The sequence below is a fragment of the Myotis lucifugus genome, unplaced genomic scaffold, assembly GCF_000147115.1.
Source record: "Myotis lucifugus unplaced genomic scaffold, Myoluc2.0 scaffold_18, whole genome shotgun sequence".
Taxonomy (NCBI): domain Eukaryota; kingdom Metazoa; phylum Chordata; class Mammalia; order Chiroptera; family Vespertilionidae; genus Myotis; species Myotis lucifugus.
Genome location: NW_005871066.1, coordinates 10695311 through 10715951, shown reverse-complemented (window position 1 = coordinate 10715951; position 20641 = coordinate 10695311). Strand labels below are relative to the sequence as shown.

The 20641-nt window shown below is 40.4% G+C and overlaps 1 protein-coding gene and 1 pseudogene across 1 annotated transcript in view; both read left to right on the top strand.

The window, feature by feature from the left end:
* LHFPL3 (LHFPL tetraspan subfamily member 3) overlaps window positions 1-20641 on the top strand; it is a 455301-nt gene that overhangs the window by 25439 nt on the left and 409221 nt on the right. The gene's annotated exons all lie outside the window — the stretch shown is intronic.
* LOC102421533 lies at window positions 6467-6906 on the top strand (annotated as a pseudogene).

Sequence of the window (20641 nt, the reverse complement as noted above, 5' to 3'; positions counted from 1 at the left end):
ATTTATAAACACAGACGTTTATTGCTCGCAATTCTGGAGGCTAGAAATCTGAGATGGGGGTGACAGCATGGTTGGGTGAGGGTTCTCTTCATGGTCACAGACTTTTCCTTGTGTCCGTATGTGGTGGAAGGGACTAGGAAGGTCTTGGGGTCTTTTTTTTTCAGTGCACTAATCCCATTCCTGAGGGCTCCAGTCTCATGATTTGAGCACCTCCCAGAGGCCTCACCTTCAATTACCATCACCTTGGGTTTAGAATTTCAACATATGCATTTCGAGGGAACATTAACATTCAGACCATAGCAGCTGGTCACCAGGAAATGGAGCCTAGGACACCTACAGTTTTAAAGAACACAGGGTGATCCAGAGAAGTTTCCAGATAAGAAAACCTGGGTAATGGCCAGAAATTCACGTAAAGCGTTTTTGTTCTCTTAGAAAACACAGTTTAAGCATAGCCCCGGCTTTGGAGCCTGCCTCCGAGTATTCTGTTCCACAGTTCACCATGCCTTCTCTGTGCTCACTGTACACTGCCCATATGTCTGTAGTCACACTTGTCATACTTTATGATGCCTGGCACAGGGCCTGGCATAGAGCAAGACCTTAATGCGTGTTTATTGAATTAATCAGGTGGAGGTATCCAGGAACATCTCAGAGAATGGGAGGGGCAGAGGGACCAGGGATGAGCTAACTGGACTTGAAGATGAGCCCCCTATTTCTGTGTTTGCTGAGGATGGATCAGCAGGCCCTGAAGTATAAATGCAGTGACAGACTTGCTGATAAAATCCAGGCTTTCTATTCATTGTGTTTTCAGCTGTAGGGAAGGTTGATTTCCACAGTGGGTTTTTTTTTTAATTAAGTGCTTTCATTCCTGTGTGTGTATATACATTTACATGCATTTTTGCCCGAGATGTACACAAGGAAATAATTTGCAGAAAGACTTCGGAGAGTGAAAATGTGGAGGTCCAGATGCTTTGAAGATTCAAAAATCCCCATTTTGGCCTCTAAGCTAATGATCGGGTAACTATAGCCTGCTGGCCAAATACCTCTTGCCTTTTGCACAAAAACTGAGCTAAGAATGATTTTTACTTTTTTGTGTGTGTGTGGTGAAAAAAAAAGAATATTTCATGACATCTGAAAATAATATGAAATTCAATGTCAATGCCCATAAATAAAGTTTTATTGGAACCCACCCACACTGGTTCATTTATGTATTATTTGTGGCTGCTTTTGTGCTACAAAAGCAGAGTTGTATAGTTGCAACAGTCACCATATGGCCCACAGCGCCTCAAATATTTTCTATCTGGTTCTTTGCAGAAAAAGTTTGCCAACCTCTCCTCTAAGCCATGATAATGTCATTCTCTTTTTGGGCTGGTAGGAAAACAGAGTAACTTTGTTTCCATTGTTTCAGGAGCCTTCTTGCAGAACATATTGATTTCATTTATAGATTTCTATTGATTTTTGTTGTTACTTTAATCTGTGTTGTCATGAAGGGCCTGGAATAACTGTTGTACATTCTTAAGGTACATTCTAAATAGCATCTGGAAAATCTCTCATGATTGATTTTGGTAAAGCAGCTTTAATTTTTAAATTGCTTTTGAACTTTTCCATTTGAGAGTGAACACTAAGGGGAAAGGGTGAGATGGGTAATAACAGCCCGTGGCCTTCTGCTACCTCATGGGCTGCCATGAGAATTAATGAGATAATGTATAGGCAGCATTTTGTGCTTCTCAAGGAAAGGTGCCACAAAAGTATAAGGCATTATTAATAACAGACAGAGGGTCTGGAGGTAATGATCTTCATTTCTGACTCACAAAATAGGTTTCTACTAAAACAATTTAGATTTGATGCTTAAATGCATGTTTGTAATGGGGCCAAAGTAGCAAGAAAATCTTGGAGTAATGAGAGAGACCATTGTGATTTCAAGATATATAACTGTCTTGATTTTTAAAATAGATGACTTTGGGCAGATGCCTCTGAAAAATAAAAGTGAGGGAGCAGGGAGAGTAGGAAAATGAAAGAGAAAAGCCAATGGTGGATGTGTTTCTGGGATGGGTAACCTGTGGACAACCGGGCTCCATCTGTGGGGACCCTCTGAGGCACTGTGTAAAATTAAGCCTCAGGTTGTCCTTCCAAAGGAGGTTGGAATTAGTGAACTCAATAAATGATAAAAATGACCCATTGCCAGGCTTTCTGGTCAAATGTTGTGCCAGGAGCTTTGCCTAAGTAGTTTTGTTTAATTCTGAAAAAAAGTGTGGAAGGATATAGTTAGTAATATTTAACAATGATAACTGAGGAGTTAGTATAAATTACATCAAGTCACTTAGTAAGTGTTAGGGCTAGAATACAGATCCAGGTCTGTCTAGCAGAAGGAAAGCTCATGCTCTTTCCTCTGCGCTATAAAAGAATGTAATTGCCTCCTAATAGGACTGAAGCTTTCCACATTCAGTCGGAGCTGCCTGCTATATCTCCATTAGCTTTTTCACCGACCAAAGCAGCTCCATTCTGACCAATCAGGACAGTGACTTTTGGACCAACCAAAATGTGAGGATTAAAATTTAAGTTGTTTCTAATTTGTAATGTTGGAAGATGGCTGTATGTCAGGAGGTTATTGCTGCAGTAACAAATAACTCCTAGGACCTCAGTGATTTAACCACAACTTACTTCTTTCATTACATGTCCATGTGGCTGGCAGGGTGGCTTCATGTTGATACCATCTGCACTTGGGGATCCAGGCTGATGGGGCAATACTATCTGGCAGTGCTGGCTCTAGGATGAGGTAATTGAGGCACCACTGGCACTCACCCTCAGGGTCATGGAAGTGCCACCCCGGCATTTACCATGGGGGTGAGTTACTCCTAAGTTGGGTACTATAGTGTGAACACTGAGAAAGAAGATACCACTAAAAAGGGCTCCCAGTGGCTAACTGGGCTAAAATAGTCCTGGCCAATGTTATTCAGTGGTTAGAGTGTCAGCTGCACACTAAAGGGTCCTGGGTTTGATTCTTGGTTGGGGTACCGGGGCGGGGGGGGGCAACAAATTGATGTGTCTCTATCACATCAATGTTTCCACCTCCCCACTCTGATGAGGATTAACAACAACACAAAAATATAAACAAATAAAAACAAATCCTAGCAGCCATTTCTACACAGGGAACTCACATGAAAACTGCACTTCAGGGAGAAGCCTGAAGTGAAATACTTCCTTCTGCACTGAACCAGCTCTTATAAAGAAATTGAGCCAGCTCTTATAAAGAAATTCATGGGATCCTATTTCAACCAATAGGACTGAGCTTTCCACATTCAATCATTAGCTTCTTCACTGAATCAATCAAAGCAGCTCCATTCTGACTAATCAGAACAGTGACTTTTGGAACAGTGACTTTTGGACCAATCAAAATGTGAGGATTTGGAGTCCTCATTTGCATGAGGATGAACCAATTGGGGACCAGGGGTAAGTCAGCTCTCCTCTGGTTTTGAGAGCACACTTTCCCCCTACCCCCATCTTTTAACCCCCATCTTTTAAAAAATATATATTTGATTTCAAAGAGGGAGAGGGAGAGAGAGAGAGAGAGAGAGAGAGAGAGAGAAACATTAATGATAAGAGAATCATTGACTGGCTGCCTCCTGCACACTCCCCACTGGGGATTGAGCCCACAACCCAGTCATATGCCCTGACGGGGAATCGAACCATGACTCCTGGTTCATAGGTCAATACTCAACTACTGAGCCACCCTGGCTGGGCCACACTTTCCCTTTTCACTGAAGACTGGAGTAGAGCAGTGCAGGGCAAAGCAGACTAGCATGGGAAGAAAGGAAGTTTTGGACATGCAGGCGGTAAAACAATACCCAGAAAAGATGTACTAATACCTGCGAGTGGTTGAAATGGAGTAGGAATTGCATTCTCTTTTTGAGAAGGTTGTAGAAGAGGGAGACAGAGTGCTGGACTTGAGTCCAATGAGCCTTATTTTGATATCCTAGCGCTTAGTATGCTGTCGGGCACATAGAGATGCTCAATCAATCTTTATAGAAGTAAATTCAGCTGAACGTTATCCAGGATGATGGCAAAAGATGCAGTCGGGAAAAAATTCTACAGTGACTGGGCCGTAGACCAGGTTGGCATGTGCAGCTCTCGTCTCATTCAGAGGAAGCGACCTAGTTTATCTTGCCAAGCACCCCATTGAGGGCTTTCCTTTGCTCTCTTCACAACTGGCTTCACAAATAAGGGGTAATTTCCCTAACTATACCAGCTGTGCCTCATACTTCCATAGGAAGGGTTTCTGCTATCATTTTAATATAAAGTTATCTCCTTCTGCTTGCCTATATTAATACATTTTATGGTCATGGTTTTGGCCACATTCTTGATATAGAGTCATTCCTAGAAATTCAGTAAATATAATACAGAGAAAATGAAACAGAAATGAGAACCCAGCTAATTTGTATTAGAGATGGGTGAGCCCATTTGCAGATTACTGAATTTTGTAAAATAGCCAGCAAAGAGAAAACAAATAAATCAAACAGCCAGCACTGCCGAATATAGGGCTTTTCTTTCCATTTATTTTGCTAAGTGTGGATGGTTGTTAATTATGTATTTATGACAGTACTTTATAGCTTAATTATGAGTGTCCTGAGCATGTTTTCCGAATGTAATGAAGTCTGGACTGCATGGGGCCCTCTTGCTCCATTATTCTGCTGTTAAACTTTATCTGAGAAGTGGTTTAATTTTGCTGTGGAGTTTGTGGATTACTTATATTGGGGTGATTTAGCTGGGTTCTCACGATCAAACTAAACTACCAGAGAGACGTTCTTATTTTTGAGAGATTTTATAAAGTTTCTACTTTTACTGCACACAAATAATGCATTTGATTATTAGAACCATTTTCGGTGGTGAGTTCTGAGGGGCTTATCTTATAGGCTATAAATGTCAGAGCAATTCTTTTATTTACAGCTTAGGAATGAGATGCTTTGCGTTGAACTTGTACCCTGAGTACACATCTTTCTTTTTCTCCCATTTTTAAATTAAATAATTAGTATGTTGTTACACTTAAGCTTCTGTGTCTTAAGATGGGATTCAGTTTTGACTCCTATCTGGTATTAATATTGCGTCAGATAAAATGGGCTGTTGATGGCTTTGGGACACGAATGATCAGATTTTAAGCAGGCAGAAGAGGGAGACTACAGTCTTATTGATGACCGAAGCTAAAATGAGTGGATTTGGAAACATCAGTATAATGGATGTGTGTTTTCCAACTTAGGAATTCTAGATCTATTCATGCAGTATTAGTAAAAAAAAAAGTGTGCGTATTTTGGTTTATTTGTATTGTTTTGGGCTACCCAGGTAAATAAAATTATGTGTGACTTGCAGATAAAAGTGGCTGTTGCTGAGGGATTACTGGGACTTAAGGAGGGGGGAGTATCTCACAGTAATTTTATTATTATTTTATCTAAAGACACAGGATAAAAATTGCATGTATGTAATGGTCCTTTAACTAGAAGTAGCTATATACCCCAGTCTTACTTTCTTCTTGTGCTTCTGAACTTTAAGTTTTTGCCTGGAAGCATTGAGAATCTGTCACTGTTATTCTTTGGCTATTGTTTCTTGCCTATGAACCCAGCTTTCCTTTCATTGGGCATCTAGTGCTCTTGCTAAGGTTGTTTATCAGTAGAGAGCAGTGTGGAATGAAGCTGTCAGCTCATTAATGGGGTGTGTGCGTGATTTGGGTGCACCCTGGAATTTAGGAGGCTGAATTAGGAGGTTTCAGCAAACAATTGCTGTGGGTCCTGCACTTTATTTTCCTCAGCAGGACAATTTGGATTTGAATAACATTTTCCTTTTGGTTAAAACCTCTGTCCAGTTTCTTTTGAAAGGTGTGAGGTATCGTCATGGGAACCATAGGACTGTTGGTCTGTGGAAAAGCTATGCAAAGAAAAGCAAAACAAAACAATACACACATGCACACATACACACATGTGCACACTCACACCGTGTCTGGGAAGTGGACGGGGATGCTGAGGCTGGGAGTGGGGAGAGGAGGTGGGGGATGGGGCCTTGGTAGAAGCAGCAACAAAGAAATAAAATGAGAGTCAGGACATGCTGGTGAGCAGAAAGAACTGGCTGCAAGCAGGGTGTCTACAAGCCTCTTGCCTTGGGCAAGGTTCAGTCTGTGTTTTCTAGTTGATTATGTCTCTCCTGTTTTTTAATTGCTTTCTAGTTCTCCAAGTTTCAGAATGTAGTTCACTGTTTTCACTTTGGACTTGTTCATTGATTAACTTGCAAATTCTGGAGTGTTGATATTACCATGACTTTCTCCGACTGAGAAATTAGATAATTTTCTTTTTATCCAGTAAGTCACAATGTGGATGCTATACAACATGGATACATAATCCTCAGTCGGCTGTATGGTGCTCTTATGCTTAGAATTTGAAAGTGGAAATTTGGGATACTTACAAGAATATATAAGGGGCCTCCCAAGATGGCGGTGTGCCTGGCGGTGATCGCCAAGGAGTGTCCCCACGGAGAATGAGCTGAAGTCCCACTACATGGTGCACACGTCCCTGGGCGTGGTGGATGAGAAGATCTCTGCAATGGGGAAGGCCCTGGTGGACCAGAGGGAGCTATACCTGGGCCTGCTGTACCCCACAGGAAACTACAGGTATATGGCTACGTGACCAACTCCAAGGTGAAGTTTGTTATGGTGGTGGATTCTTCCAACACAGCACTTCGTGACGAGATCCGTAGTATGTTCCAGAAACTGCACAACTCCTACACAGATTGATGTGTAACCCCTTCTATAACCCAGAGGACCGCATTCAGTCCAGGGCCTTCAATAGCATGGTGACATCTATGATGATACAGGTCTGTTGGGTGAGAAGATTGCTGCCTGTTGATTGAAGAGAAGTGTTTTGTACATAACTGTACTGTGTAGATGTGTATTTATTATCATTTACCCCACACGGGGGCAAGGCCAGGTGGGGTGCATGTCAACTAAAGGTCTTGTGACATCAGGTTTGGTGTTTTCCTTCTGCCGAGGGTTTAACTAGAGTGTTTAATGCAGGGCTTTTCAGGGATGGGGCGGACAGAGGTCAGGGACAAGATAGTAGGGAGCCATTGTCCCCATAGCACGAAGGGGCAGTGGGAGCTGGTTGGTAGGAGCCCACAGAGCTTGGAGCCCTGGAGAGGCTGTGGCCATGGGGCAGCCTCTCTGTCCCACCAGCTGCTCCTTGTGGCGCCCTCCAGTGGCTGACCAGGTGGGGTGCTGTATAAGGCCTCCATAGCTGGATTTAGAACTTCTTCCACAGGGAGAAGTTCTCTTTCTGGTCTTGCATCAGCCTGATGTCTGGACTTGGCCCAACCTTGGAAGGCAGCTGTTACGAGATCTAGGCCACTTCGTGTAACTGTGGCAGTTCACCTGTGGCTGTTGCTTTCTGAGCATGAAGGAGCCTCTTCCATCTGTTAGTGCACAGTGTTTCTAGTGGCTTGAGGGCTGGACGGGGTTAGGCTCTGAGTCCCCTGCGCCCCAGGCTCGAGGGCACACTGCTTACATTTGAGGAGGAGCTGATGTAATTAGATGCCTATATTCTGCATCCCCAGAGGCTTGCTTAGCCAAGTCCAGAGGACAGTCCTAATAGTTGACTGTGGCTGACGTGTCAGCCCCTTCTGGGGTCAGGCAGCCCAGGTTCTTTGCCATTTTTGTGTCCTGTGAAGTAGGAGAGGCGACAGGGACCCGCTGAGTCTGAGCCCCACCCGCACAGTCTGCTCCAAGTTGTGTTCAGCGCACACAGCTGTTGGCTAGCTTCCTGAGTCAGCGCCCCAAGACAGCCGTTGAGTCCCTCCCTCCCACCCTCAGTCACTGGGCAGAGGGTCTCTGACCAGGAGGAAGGCGGCTCAGATTCCTGGGAGAATGGGCTGTAACATTGGTGAGCCTAGGGCTGGAACAGGGAGATGAACTCCCAAGGGATTTCCTTCCCGTCTAACAAGCACAGGATTGCTTTTTTAAATTACAGAAATAAAAACAACAACAGCTAGGAATGTGTATTAAAAACACGTCCCAGTCCCCGTCTCCCGCCTTATCATAGGTGGAAGTGGAAAACCTAGAGTAGAGCTGAGAAGTACCAAACAGGCTTTGGTTGCAATGCCAGTGGACTGTTGGCCCCCTCTCACAGGATTTCTTCCCTGCAGTCCATGTTTGAGGGTTTAAAAAAAATATATATATATATGTATATATATATATTTTATTGATTTTTTTTACAGATAGGAAGGGAGAGGGATAGAGAGTTAGAAATATCGATGAGAGAGAAACATCAGTCAGCTGCCCCCTGCACACCTCCTACTGGGGATGTGCCTGCAACAGAATCGAACCTGGGACCTTTCAATCCGCAGGCCGACGCTCTATCCACTAAGCCAAACCGGTTAGGACCATGGTTGAGGTTTTGATAGTGATCTCTCCTGCCTGAGTAGTGGCTCTGATAGGGATTGCAAGTTGCCCACCCAGTATCCATTCTTCCTTGCTTCCTTACTCACTTCCCCAGTGTTATTGAGGACAATTGGCTACAAAAGGTATTTCCTAGCTTTCATAGCACACAAGGACAGGTAGTTTTTATGGCATGTAAGTGAATGATGTTGGGAGAGACTTTTAGGAAAGATCCTTTAAAAGGGGGTTCACGTGACAGATGGAGTCCTTCCTCATCTTCTCCCTTCTTCCTGCCTAAAACTTGAATGTGATGGCTGGAACTCATCCCCTAAGGACAGGGAGCAAAAAGCTAGTAGGAGCCTGGGTCGTTGCTGAAATACCAGCTCTGGGCTACTTTCATTCAGCAATTTTTTATGTAAAATAAATAGATAGATAGATAGATAGATAGATAAATAAATAAAAAGAAAAAAGTAAGAAAAAAGAATATATAAGTCCATAATTTTACTTAAACAAATAGTGTTGCAACAATAATAACACCACCAACAAATGTGAACTGTCTGGGATATGCACATAGCATACATAACCTATGAGTGTTCCCCCATTGTATAAATATGCATGTAGGAGATATATATTTTCCATGACAGATTTATGCAGACCGAAAGTCTGGACCCAGATGATCTCACTTCACATTGGGAACTTCAGAGAGGATAACATTTTTAGGTGGGTGGATTGTTAATGGCCGGCTAATTTGTTTTTCTTTTCAGTGAAAGTTACAGTCCATTTAAGAAAAATCTAGCCCTTTAGGAACTGTTGCCTCTTTATTGATAATTTGCTGCTATTCCAAGCAGCCATTAAAAACAGTCTGAATTCAGCTGCAGTTGTTAGGACCTAAACATGACTTCAGTCTGGTAGCCGGAGGTACATGTCCACCTACAACATAATCCAGCCTCTAACAGCCTGTGTGCTGGTGAGGAAGCTACTTTCTTACATATACGTTAACTTTTAGGCTCTTGTCATTTTCTGGTCAGGGAGCCTGTGAGACTGAAATTCAGGGTTGCAGTTCTGAATATATGATGTTGATTTGGGACCAACAGGGGCAGTAAATCTGGTACTTGCATCTTAGTATTAGTATAGTTCTTGATTCATCTGTGACTTTAATGTTCCCAGGATTCTGTTCGAATTCTATATTTAGGATCAGCTGGTTGTGATTTTATTATACATCATCCAGTGAATGGTGGGATAATAAATTAATCAAAATAAAAACTTGGTGCCTGTCATTGACCATACTTCTAAGTAAAGAAAAATGTCTATGGCTTAAACATGAATTTCCCAAAGTTTTCCCAAGAGATACTTTAAAAAAAAAAGCAGTTTCATAGGCAAATAAGTTTTTGAAATGCTGCATATCCTAGGTCTCTACTAAAGATTCATAAAGCACATGAACATTAGTATAGGTTCCGAGAGGTCCCACAATAAATAATGCTGGTGAACTTTGTTAACCCAACATGTTCTACTTACTTGACTAGCCCTTTCCACCAAATATCTAATGGAATAGTGTATCCATTTGGTACATTTTTCTTTAAGCAAATTTTTCAAGACAACGGGTGATTGAATTTTACTTAGAAATAACAGGAAAAAAGTCATTCTTATTTGCACAGCAGCTGTCACATTTCAGGAAAAATTTTGAGATAAATGAATTTTTAGTTGGATGAAACTAGGAAACACTTGATTCTAAAGTATTATATATGTTTTTAATATTTCTGAAATTATTTTTGCTTTTTATTTATTGATGGTGTGTTATATCCTGCCTACCTTTCAACTCCCAATCTGGAAAGAAACATGTCTTGAATATTTGTTGATTTGGATGATAACTCTGTTATCTATGAATGGATGTTAAAGTTTCTTTGCAGACTAGGGATGGAGGGTGGAAGACACATATAAAAATGGAAATTAAGATGCAGCACAGGAAGTACTATGTAGGTGTTCCTGGGGTGTTAGAAACACACACAGAGAGAGCCCTGCCTTGATGGATGGTTTTGGTAACATGTGAAGGGTGTCAAAGGGACTACTGTTATTGCAAATAATTTTGGAGCCCACTGGAAGTATGGGTTCCTTCACCAGACGGTGAGCCACATAGTACAGACTTTGTGTGTTTTTTGTGTCACTGGGTCCTAGCACAGTGCTAGGCACATGATAATCAGGAAATTGGTGTGTGTGTTTTGCATCTTCAACGAACTAGTAGAATTGAGAGCAGAATGTTTTGACCCCACCTGTCATTCAGATAATATTTCTTTGCCTTATTAATGCTTTTTACTTCAAACAATAAATATGGACTATTAGTTGATTTTAAATTCCGTTCATAATGAATTTCATCTATACAAATAATAATGCAAATTAAAAATGAAGATGATAAATACTGCACAGGTAAAATTTGATATGTTTGGCAAACTGGTTGTAAAACCAAATCTGTTTGGTAAAATTGAAATTTGTAAAACTTGGCCTGGGAAAAATTGGACTTGATGAAAGTAATCAAAGTAACATAAAACTAACAAGACTCAAAATTACACATGGTTACATTTCTTATTGGCCAAGAGTTCACAGAAGAATGAAATTTTGACAACATTTAGATTTGCAAGATTTGATCCCAGAAAAATAAATTTGGTAGAAACAATGGGTGCAAAGGAAACCTCACAGACACTATCCTGGATTATCCACTTCAATAATGGGTCTCTGGGGACCAACCTCTATGCCACTTTATTTTCCAGGGACTGTATTATTACAGTTCTCTAGCATCTGGCATTCTCTTACTATTATCGTAGCTACCTGCACTCATTTTCCATATTAAACTGTTTCCATCATTTACCCCCTAGCTCACTGTTCTCCAAAGGGCTCCAGCATCATCTGGAATACTAGGTAAAATGCAGATTCTTGGGTGCTATCCCTACACTACTGAATCTGAATCTATAGGGCTTGGCCTAGGAATATGCATCTTTACAGCACATGGGGTGATCCCTGTGCAGATTAAAGTTTGGGAACTACTGGTTAATATGTAGGATTCATGATTTTGGATGTGGGAAAGGACACAAACAATACTGTTGGTGGCAGGATGTAAGGACAGCACAAAATCAACTATTCATTGATTAATCCAATCATTCAACACATAGTTTATTGACATATTTATGTGTCAGCCTCTGTCTTAGATTCTGGGGAGGGGGGTGTAGAATGGGAGGTGTTCAACAAAACCCTATTCTCATTAAATTTACATTTTAGTGTGAAAAACTGACTATACACAAATAAAAGTAAATATTTTCAGGTAGATAATTTCAATGAATAAAGTGTAAGGAAGTTTTCATGTAGAACTTTTTAGTATATCACCAAATGCCCAGAGCCCACAGGAAGGGAGATGCTAGATGAGGTCTCTGAAGTCGGCCATCTTTCCAGTAGGGGCAAGGATAACACTGGAAGTTTTCTTCTTTTGATTCTCCTGGTAATATCCCTGCTACTTGTCTTGAATGTAGATTGTCATGATGATGAGATGAGGCTGAACTGGCTGGAGGTTGTGAAAAGTTGCTTTGTGAGAATGAATTTTTGATCTATGAAAGCTTTTGTTGAAACATACTCCTTGGTGGACATCAAGAAGGCAGTAAAGTTGGCCAAGTGTCTGCAGGCCAATTTCTGTTACTTTGGGCTGGCAGGGGAGATGTGGCTACACTCCTCCTCATTGCTAGAATATATGGTGAAATATGTTATTTTAGTCATTTCACCAATAAAATTTATACATCTATAATTCAGAATATATAGATTTTTTTCTTGAAAGTTCTAGGAGTCCTGCAAAGCATTGTTGTTGGTATGCAGTATACCCATGTTATGACTTTAAAATTTTGATATATGATATAATATAAATCTTAATTTTCTTGTTGGATGTTTTGTTGGTGAGGTCAAAAACACAAAATCACAAATTGGCTACATTTCCCCAACTATCTGGATGGTTTTCAGTTCCCAACGAACTTTGTTGGGACTGCAGGAAGGTTGAAAATATCCCAAACTGCTGTGAGTGGCAGAATACTGAATTAATAGTGACATCTTGTAAAGTTCCATACCTTGTTTAATCAGGACAGAAGGCAAGAATTTGCTGACTCACTAGCATCCTCTCAGGTGCCTGGTTTAAACCATCTCTAGGAAAGATGACTGAGAGGGATCATGGGGTGCTGTAAGATGCTGATTACCTCTTGCAAAACACACTTAATTGTTAAAATGTATTATTTCCCTGCTTATCTGTGGAGGGAGACATATAGCTCCATTCCTTATAGGAAAAGGAGGGATATCAGGTCTTGATGTCTCACAAAGGGACACGTAGGTAGGAGGAAAAGGAAGAATTTAAGGAAAGGAGCATTTCAAATTGAATGCTTGGGAAAGCATCTCTTCATCGGAGTATTTTTTTACTTTGGAATCAATTTTTAAAGTAATGACAGAAACCTCATTGCTTGGAATACTTAACACCATCCATTGGCTTTTCTGAAGAATCAGCTTGCACCTGTGAGGAACTGGGTCAATTAACATAAGTTGACCCTCCCCATTTTCTATGACAGTTGGCAAAACAGTGACTGTTACACATTTCACTTCCACTCCAAGTTGTCGGCAGTGTCTTCTTAGTGTTACATAACCTCTGAGAAGGACAAATCCGCATATAAAAAAAAAACTAATAATGCTTCCTAAATTTTCCTGTCTTTGCAATAAAAATAGCTAAGATTTTATTTGCCTTTCACCGAGAAACCTAGAGTTTACTTGCCCGTGGCTTCTTCAATTCTTGTAAAAATTCCATCTTGTGAAAGTTAAGTGGACACAGCACTGCCCTAAAATTTGGAACTTACCCACATGAAATTTCCTTTCAGCCTAGTCTTTTAAAAATATCAGCTCTATTGGGTTATAATTTTCATATAATAAAATGCACTCATTTCAAGTGTACAGTTTAGATAGACTCTACCACCCCCAAAACTTTACTCCTGCCCCTCTATAGTGGTTCCCCTCACCCTTGACCCAGGCAACCATGACTTTCTGTTTTTATAGATCAGTTGACATTTTCTCAAATTTCAGAGAATTGAAATATTCAGCATGTTGTCTTATGTCTCTTTTGCAGAACATGTTTTTCAGATTTATGAAAATTATTGTTTATCAGTAGTCCATTTCTTTTCATTGCTGAATAATATTCCATTGTATGGATGTGCTACATTTGCTACCACTTGAGCATTTATGTTGCTTCCAGGTTTTAGCTATTATGAATTAAGCTGCTATGAGCATTCATGTACAAGTTTTTGCGTTGACATGTTTTAACTCTTCTTGGGTAAATATCTCAGAATGGAATTTTTTGGACATAGGTTAAGTGCATGTTTAGCTTCTTTAAAATTGTTAAGGTGTTTTCTAAAATGGCTGTACTGTTTTACATTCCTACCAGCAATGTATGAGAATTCCACTTTACATCTCTGTTCACACTTAGCATTGCCTTTGATTATAACCTTTTAATGGATGTATGCCAGTATCTTGTTTTAATTTGCATCTTTAAAATATTTTCAAAAATTTTTCAATTACAGTTTATTTTCAGTATTATCTTGCATTGGTTCCAGGTGTTCAGCAAAGTGATTTCCCCCCACTATATCCAGTACCCACCTGGCACCATACATAGTTATCCCAATATTATTGACTGTAGGGAGTGGCTCTAGAGTTAAGCCTCCGATTGACCTGTGGCAGAGCCACAAACAAGTCCCAGCTTAGAGGGCAAGGCCCTCTTAGCTTAATTAAGCTTGACCTTATGGCCGCCCCCTAGATCCTTCCTAGGTAGCTAATGGGCTGTGGGAGGTGCAGCAAGTGCTGCCAAAACAAGTGAAACTCACAAGAACATTGTAACTATGTTGACCACTACCTTGTTCTTCTCTGACTATAAAATAAAGCCTCAGCTTGCTGGCTGGATCCTTCTCTATGGCCTCATCCAGGCACAGGAGGTCCACCGAGCCCCAGCTATATTCTCTTTGTCTTTTCTTTAATCCTTCACCGCCCTTCCTCAGGCTCACCGAACCCTTGGCTGTGCTGTTGTGGCACAATTGACTATATTTCTTATGCTGTACTTTACATCCCCATCACTATTTTGTAACTGACATTAATTTGCATGTTTTTTTATTGATTTCAGAGAGGAAGGGAGAGGGAGAGAAAGATAGAAACATCAATGATGAGAATCACTGATCAGCTGCCTCCTGCATGCCCCCTACTGGGGATTGAGCACGAAACCCGGGCATGTGCCCTTGACTGGAGTCGAACCTGGGACCTCCTGGTTCATAGGTCGACACTCAACCACTGAGCCATGCCAGCTGGGCAGATTTGCATCTTTTAATGTGCTTATTGGCCACCAGTATATCTTCTTTAGTGAAATATCTTTTCAAATCTTGTCTAAGAGTTTGGTGTGAGACTTCTTTTTCCTATTTATTATTTTATTTTACTTTTTTTTCGTCACCATGTATCCCCTCTATGCCCTCTTTCACCTCCACACCCCTACCCCGCAATCACCTATGAGAGTTCTTCATATATCCGTTATACCAGTCTATTGATGTATATGTAGACCTTGAATATTTTCTCCCAGTCTGTGATTTGCCTTTTCATTTTTTCTTAATTGAGTTTTTCTAAGAGTTCAGTTAATGTTTGGTTTTTTTATGCTTGTGGTTCAATTCTTAAATATGCCAACACATATTTCAATGTATTACTCTTAAATTATGAAACAGGAACTAGTCAGATCAGGTGAGATTGCTGACTTTAATTTTATAAACTTAGCACAGAAATTTTGAAAGAAATAGTGCTGAATGGCCTGGAGATATAGACCTTGCTGTTTCCTGCCAACTTCAGTCCAACCAGGTTCACTTCTAGGGCAAGCTTGGAAATCTAGATTGATTGGCAGGTCCCTGGTACCATTACAAGATGGAGCCAGGTCTCCAAATTGGTCTCTCAGGGAATTCAGTGTAACCTTGGTGACTAGTCCACGCTTCCTGGGCCTTCCTTAGGGAAGACCCCTTTGAACCAGAGCAAACTGCCAACACGAGGGAATTTACCTTGTGAGTTTAAAGTGTGCCTGTCCATTTTTGATGTTTTCTTGAACATGATAAGAGTGTCACTCCCTTATTCTAAGTACAGGCTACTAGTACCATCTCTGAAATAACAAAGTGCTTCTTTTCTTTTAAATCTTGGATAAGTCAACTATTTAAATTCTCCAAACTGGCAGTAAGGAAGCAGGACATCCAAGGAGGAGAGTAGTATAATAGATACACTGACTAATGAACTTTCCTGTAGGTATCCTTTCCTGTAGTTAATGCTTTTAGGACAAGATCTAATAAAGCAGAAAGCCACCAAACTATCTGTGAGGAAGTCGCAAAGTTTCATGTAAATGTGTAGATCCAACTTGAACTTAGGGAAAATCGAAATAGTGGGAAAAGGGCTTCTTAGCCTAGACACTGCTCTGCCATGTAGCAGAAACAATGGATGTGGGTGGAGCCACAGTTAGGAACCCTCAATCACTCAAAACCTTTTATCCCAGATTTTACCAAATCTCTTGTCCATCATGATGGGAAATGCCATAGTTGAGTATTTTGGGGGCAGGGTATATGAAAATCCTCTGATTAGAACAGAAACATTGAATTCTGTTTCTGGCATAGATTTTATGGGAAAATATTACTTTGCATTTGTTGGTATCATCAAGTCTTATCTGTTTCATGATATATATCATATTCTTCTTAGTAAGCATAGTGGTTAAGAGCAAAGGATCTAAGATCATATTGATCCTTTTCCCCTCATAACTCCATCACTTAAAGCTATATGACCTTGAACATGTAATTGTATCTTCTTGAGCTTCAAGTTTCTCGACTTCAAAATGGGAAATAACAAAATCCATCTTAAAAAGTTTCTTATGAAGATTCATTTAAATAAGCCATGTGCCTGGCATATGGTGAGTCCTTAATAAATATAAACTATTGTTTTATTAAAAATAATATATATGTAGCTATATTGAGAGATAAAAATTAAGAGATGTTAGATATGGAAATGGGAAATAATTACCAGAGGATGGTAGTTGGCATTTCTGCAGAGGGCTTAAAAACAAATGGAACACAAACAGTATTCATAGATATAAATAGCAGATTAAAAGGGTTTACCATGTTTCAGGAAAAAATAATGAAAATAGCTGTAATCTAAACATATCTGTGTGATATTTTTGAATTTCAAGAGTAAAGAAAAGTTCTGGCAGGCATTTTAATAAGAGGAAAATAGTTTTCTACAAAGAAATAAAAAGTCAAGTCAGGCATAGGCAGCTCCATAAGATGAAGACCATGTGCCAACAAATTTTTAGGAGAAATGTTTGTGACTGAGAAATTCTTAGCTGTATACGCCTGAAGAAATCAGAAAGACATTCTCAAATTTAGAAGGGCTTAGAAAATATGTCATTTATATACAATCATGAAAAGTTGACTTACAAGTATTCTCTAGCCAAGAAAGAAGTGAATAGAAACAGAGAGCAAGAAAGGAAAATTCAAAAGGAATCATTGTGAACATTGAAATCAGTTGTGTAGATTTCTTAACTGTTGAAAATTTGTTTACTGAATAGAATGTAGTTGCAATAAAAAAATTTTAAGAGAAGATAAACACTAGTTTAGTATTTATAAACATGGTAGAAAATCCTAAATAATATTTTTATACAGTAAGTATTAGGAGTAGTAAGGAGAAAAATAGTAAATATATTAATTTTTTAACATCAAGAGAGGACGTTAATAAGTACTGTTTCACTCTTCTACTGATAATTACTCATGCAGATATTGAATCTTTACTGTGTAACAGGCACTGCACTTGCTCTGGATATAAAGTTGTAAGTAAAACAGACATGGTCCCTGCTCTCATGGAACCTAAAATCTAATGACAAATTAAGATTGTAATTCCTGTTTTCATTGTTTGCCTGATAAATATCTGCTCATCCATTTACTAGAAAACATTTTTAAATGAATAATGGTAAGTTGATTTTGACTTGAAAACAAAATCCAGTCTCCTTCATTGAAAGGTCAGTGTTGGGTAAAATATTGTTGCTTCTACTGGAATAGATGCATTGGAATGATGAGACACTAATTTGATTAAAACTGCCAAAGATGAGCTTTAAAGAGTACACCCTCATTCATTATTTGAATTAGCCTTAGGAAATAAGTTGTCAGGTGGAGAAAGTGTTTTATTTCCTACTCCCACTGTGGGTTCCTAGGCCCCATGCTGGGATACTTGGATCCCCTTTACCTCACCATAATTCATCCTCTTACTAGATTTTGGCTCCTCAGACTCATTCAGCAGGCACATGGATGCAGAGAGAAATCTTGATTGTCTAGGGCAGTAGTTCTCAGTGTTTTGCCTGGAACAGCAGCATCAGCATCACTCATGAAGTTTGTTAGAAATGTAAATTCTCGGGCCCTTATCCCATATCTACTGAGTCTGAGACTGTGGGGGTGAGGCCCAACAGTTTGCATTTGACAAGTTCTTCAGCTGATTCTGATCTGTCTGTCCTCAAGCTTGCTGCAGACTGGAATCACTTGGGGAGCTTTCTAACTACTGATGCCAGGGCCCCACCTCCCATGATGCTGGACTTAATTGTTCTTGGATGTGGCCTGAGCATCAAGAGCTCTGAACTTGTGCAGTGAAGTTTGAGTACCTCTGGCCTCCATCTATACAGACTGTCATTCTCTCTATAACCCATTTCTGACCCCATTTTACATACCCTATGTCCTCTTTCCACAAAGAAATCTGAAAAACAAAACAGCCAGCTTCATTAGCTATCATACTGTGGTGAGGTGGTATGCGAAGTGCTTGCCAGGGCTTGGAGACAGATGGCCCTGATTACTGTTCAGGACTCCAGCACTTACCTGCTGTGTGGTTGTCAGCAGGTTATCTCACTTCCTTATGGCTCAGTTTTCTCATCTGAAAAGTATTAATCAAAATGCCTGTTACCTACTTACCATGTGCCAGCCACTCTTAAAGGCAGTTTATATACAACTAGAGGCCTAGGCCTGGCCGGCGATCAGGGCCAATTTGGGCCTTCTGGCTGCCGGCCGGGGCCTTCCTTCATTCCGCGCCACCCCCTGGTGGTCAGCGCACGTCATAGCAAGCGATCAAACTCCCGGTCTCCTGGTCTAACTCCCAAGGGGACACTTTGCATATTAGCCATATATATATATATATATATATATATATCGAACTCCCAAGGGGACACTTTGCATATTAGCACAGTTCATAGTAGTTCTATGAGGTAAGTATATACACTCTTTGCTCCCTTTCACAGATGAGAAAACTGAGGCACAGTAGGGCACTAGTACCTCACAGAGCCAGGCTTCAAGTCCAGGCTGCCTACTTCTATAGTCCATGTTCCTGACCACCATGCCATATGCCTCATCATAATGACCTCGTGAGATTTTTGTGAGGATCATCTGTACTAGCAAATGTAAAACGCTTGGTAGTGCTGTACTTTTCCTCCCCTGAACTGTGCATCTTTTAGTGTCAGTTCTTACAGAGGCTTCTGTCTAATACAGTAACTCTGATGTGGAGGTTTCAGGGGCCAAGACAAATGATGAGTGGGGTCCTGGGTCACAGGACTGCCAGTGCCTCTTACAAATTAGTGGCTTCCTAATCTGCTTAGACAGCTGGCCTTGTCAATCATCATTAAAGTTAATTTTTAATAATGTACCTGCTAATTGGCCCCTGTGAGTGTACCAGATATTCAGATGAGGCAGCATTTCAAGAACTTGGCTTTAACTGTTTTGCCTTAAGATGTTAGGCTTTCATTAGCATTTGCTGATTGAATACATAGCACCTGGCTTCTCTTTCAAGTGTTTCTACAAAGGAAATGATCTTTTCTCCTAAGGAGCAGTGTTGTAAATTTAGTTGATTTCTGGATGGAAATATGTTGCCATCTGTAAACCTGGACCTTGCTGCTAGTTTGTTTCTCTTTTTGATTGTATTTAAAGTCTTAAGGCAAGCCTGGTCGGTGTGGCTCAGTGGTTGAGCGTCGACCTATGAGCCAGACAGTGATGGCGAACCTTTTGAGCTCGGCGTGTCAGCATTTTGAAAAACCCTCACTTAACTCTGGTGCCGTGTCACATATAGAAATTTTTTGATATTTGCAACCATAGTAAAACAAAAGACTTATATTTTTGATATTTATTTTATATATTTAAATGCCATTTAACAAAGAAAAATCAACCAAAAAAATGAGTTCGCGTGTCATCTCTGACACACATGCCATAGGTTCGCCATCACTGAGCCAGGAGGTCACAGTTCGATTCCTGGTCAGCACACATGCCTCGGTTGCCGGCTCGGTCTCAAGTAGAGGGCATGCAGGAAGCAGCTGACCAATGATTCTCTCTCATCATTGATGTTTCTGTCTTTCCCTCTTTCTTTATCTCTGAAATCAATAAAAAATATATATTTTAAAGTCTTAAGGCAAGAAAGAGGTGGTCCTTTGTTCCTTGTCTGTTGTCAGGTGAAGTGGACCCTCACCAAAGGTTGTTTTGGATCTTGAATGTCAGCGGAGCTCATGTCTGTGTGCTGGTGGAATTCTTTGTGAGCATGTCATTAGTTATCTGACCTTAGCATTGCCTTCATTCAGCAATTAGGAGGGTTTGTGAATCCTGGAAGCTTGGCTGACATGAATATGACTCACCTGGCTTTTCCTTTTCCACTTGCAACCTGTACCGGCAGAAGAAATAGAAAAGAGAGAAACTTTGAATACTTAGAGGAAAGTATATGGGAAAATAAGTTAAACAGTGGACAATAATGATGACAAAGGAAACTAAATGAAACCAACTACTGAGGGTATTGAGGATGGAGAAGTAGAGACCTAGTGAGTAAGCATGTCCAAAATGGTTTTAACTGCAGAAATTGAGGGAGATTAAATAAAAGGCTTAAGAATGAAATGGAGAGAGAGAATACTAGACAGGGGGCAAAGCGGAAAGGAGAAGGATCAGGAGTCTTATTTGGAGGCCAGATGGCATAGTAACTTGTTCGATTCAAATACAATAAATACAAAACTGGGTGGCAGAGTCAAGAGGTAGCAGCAAAACTGAGATGCCTCCTAGAACTTGGGTCAGAGCAGTTATCTGTGAAGTCGATTCCAGGGACTTGAATGAAGCCAAAGTAAGACTAAAGAATGAACATAGCAATAGAAGGTTTGTTCAGAAATGG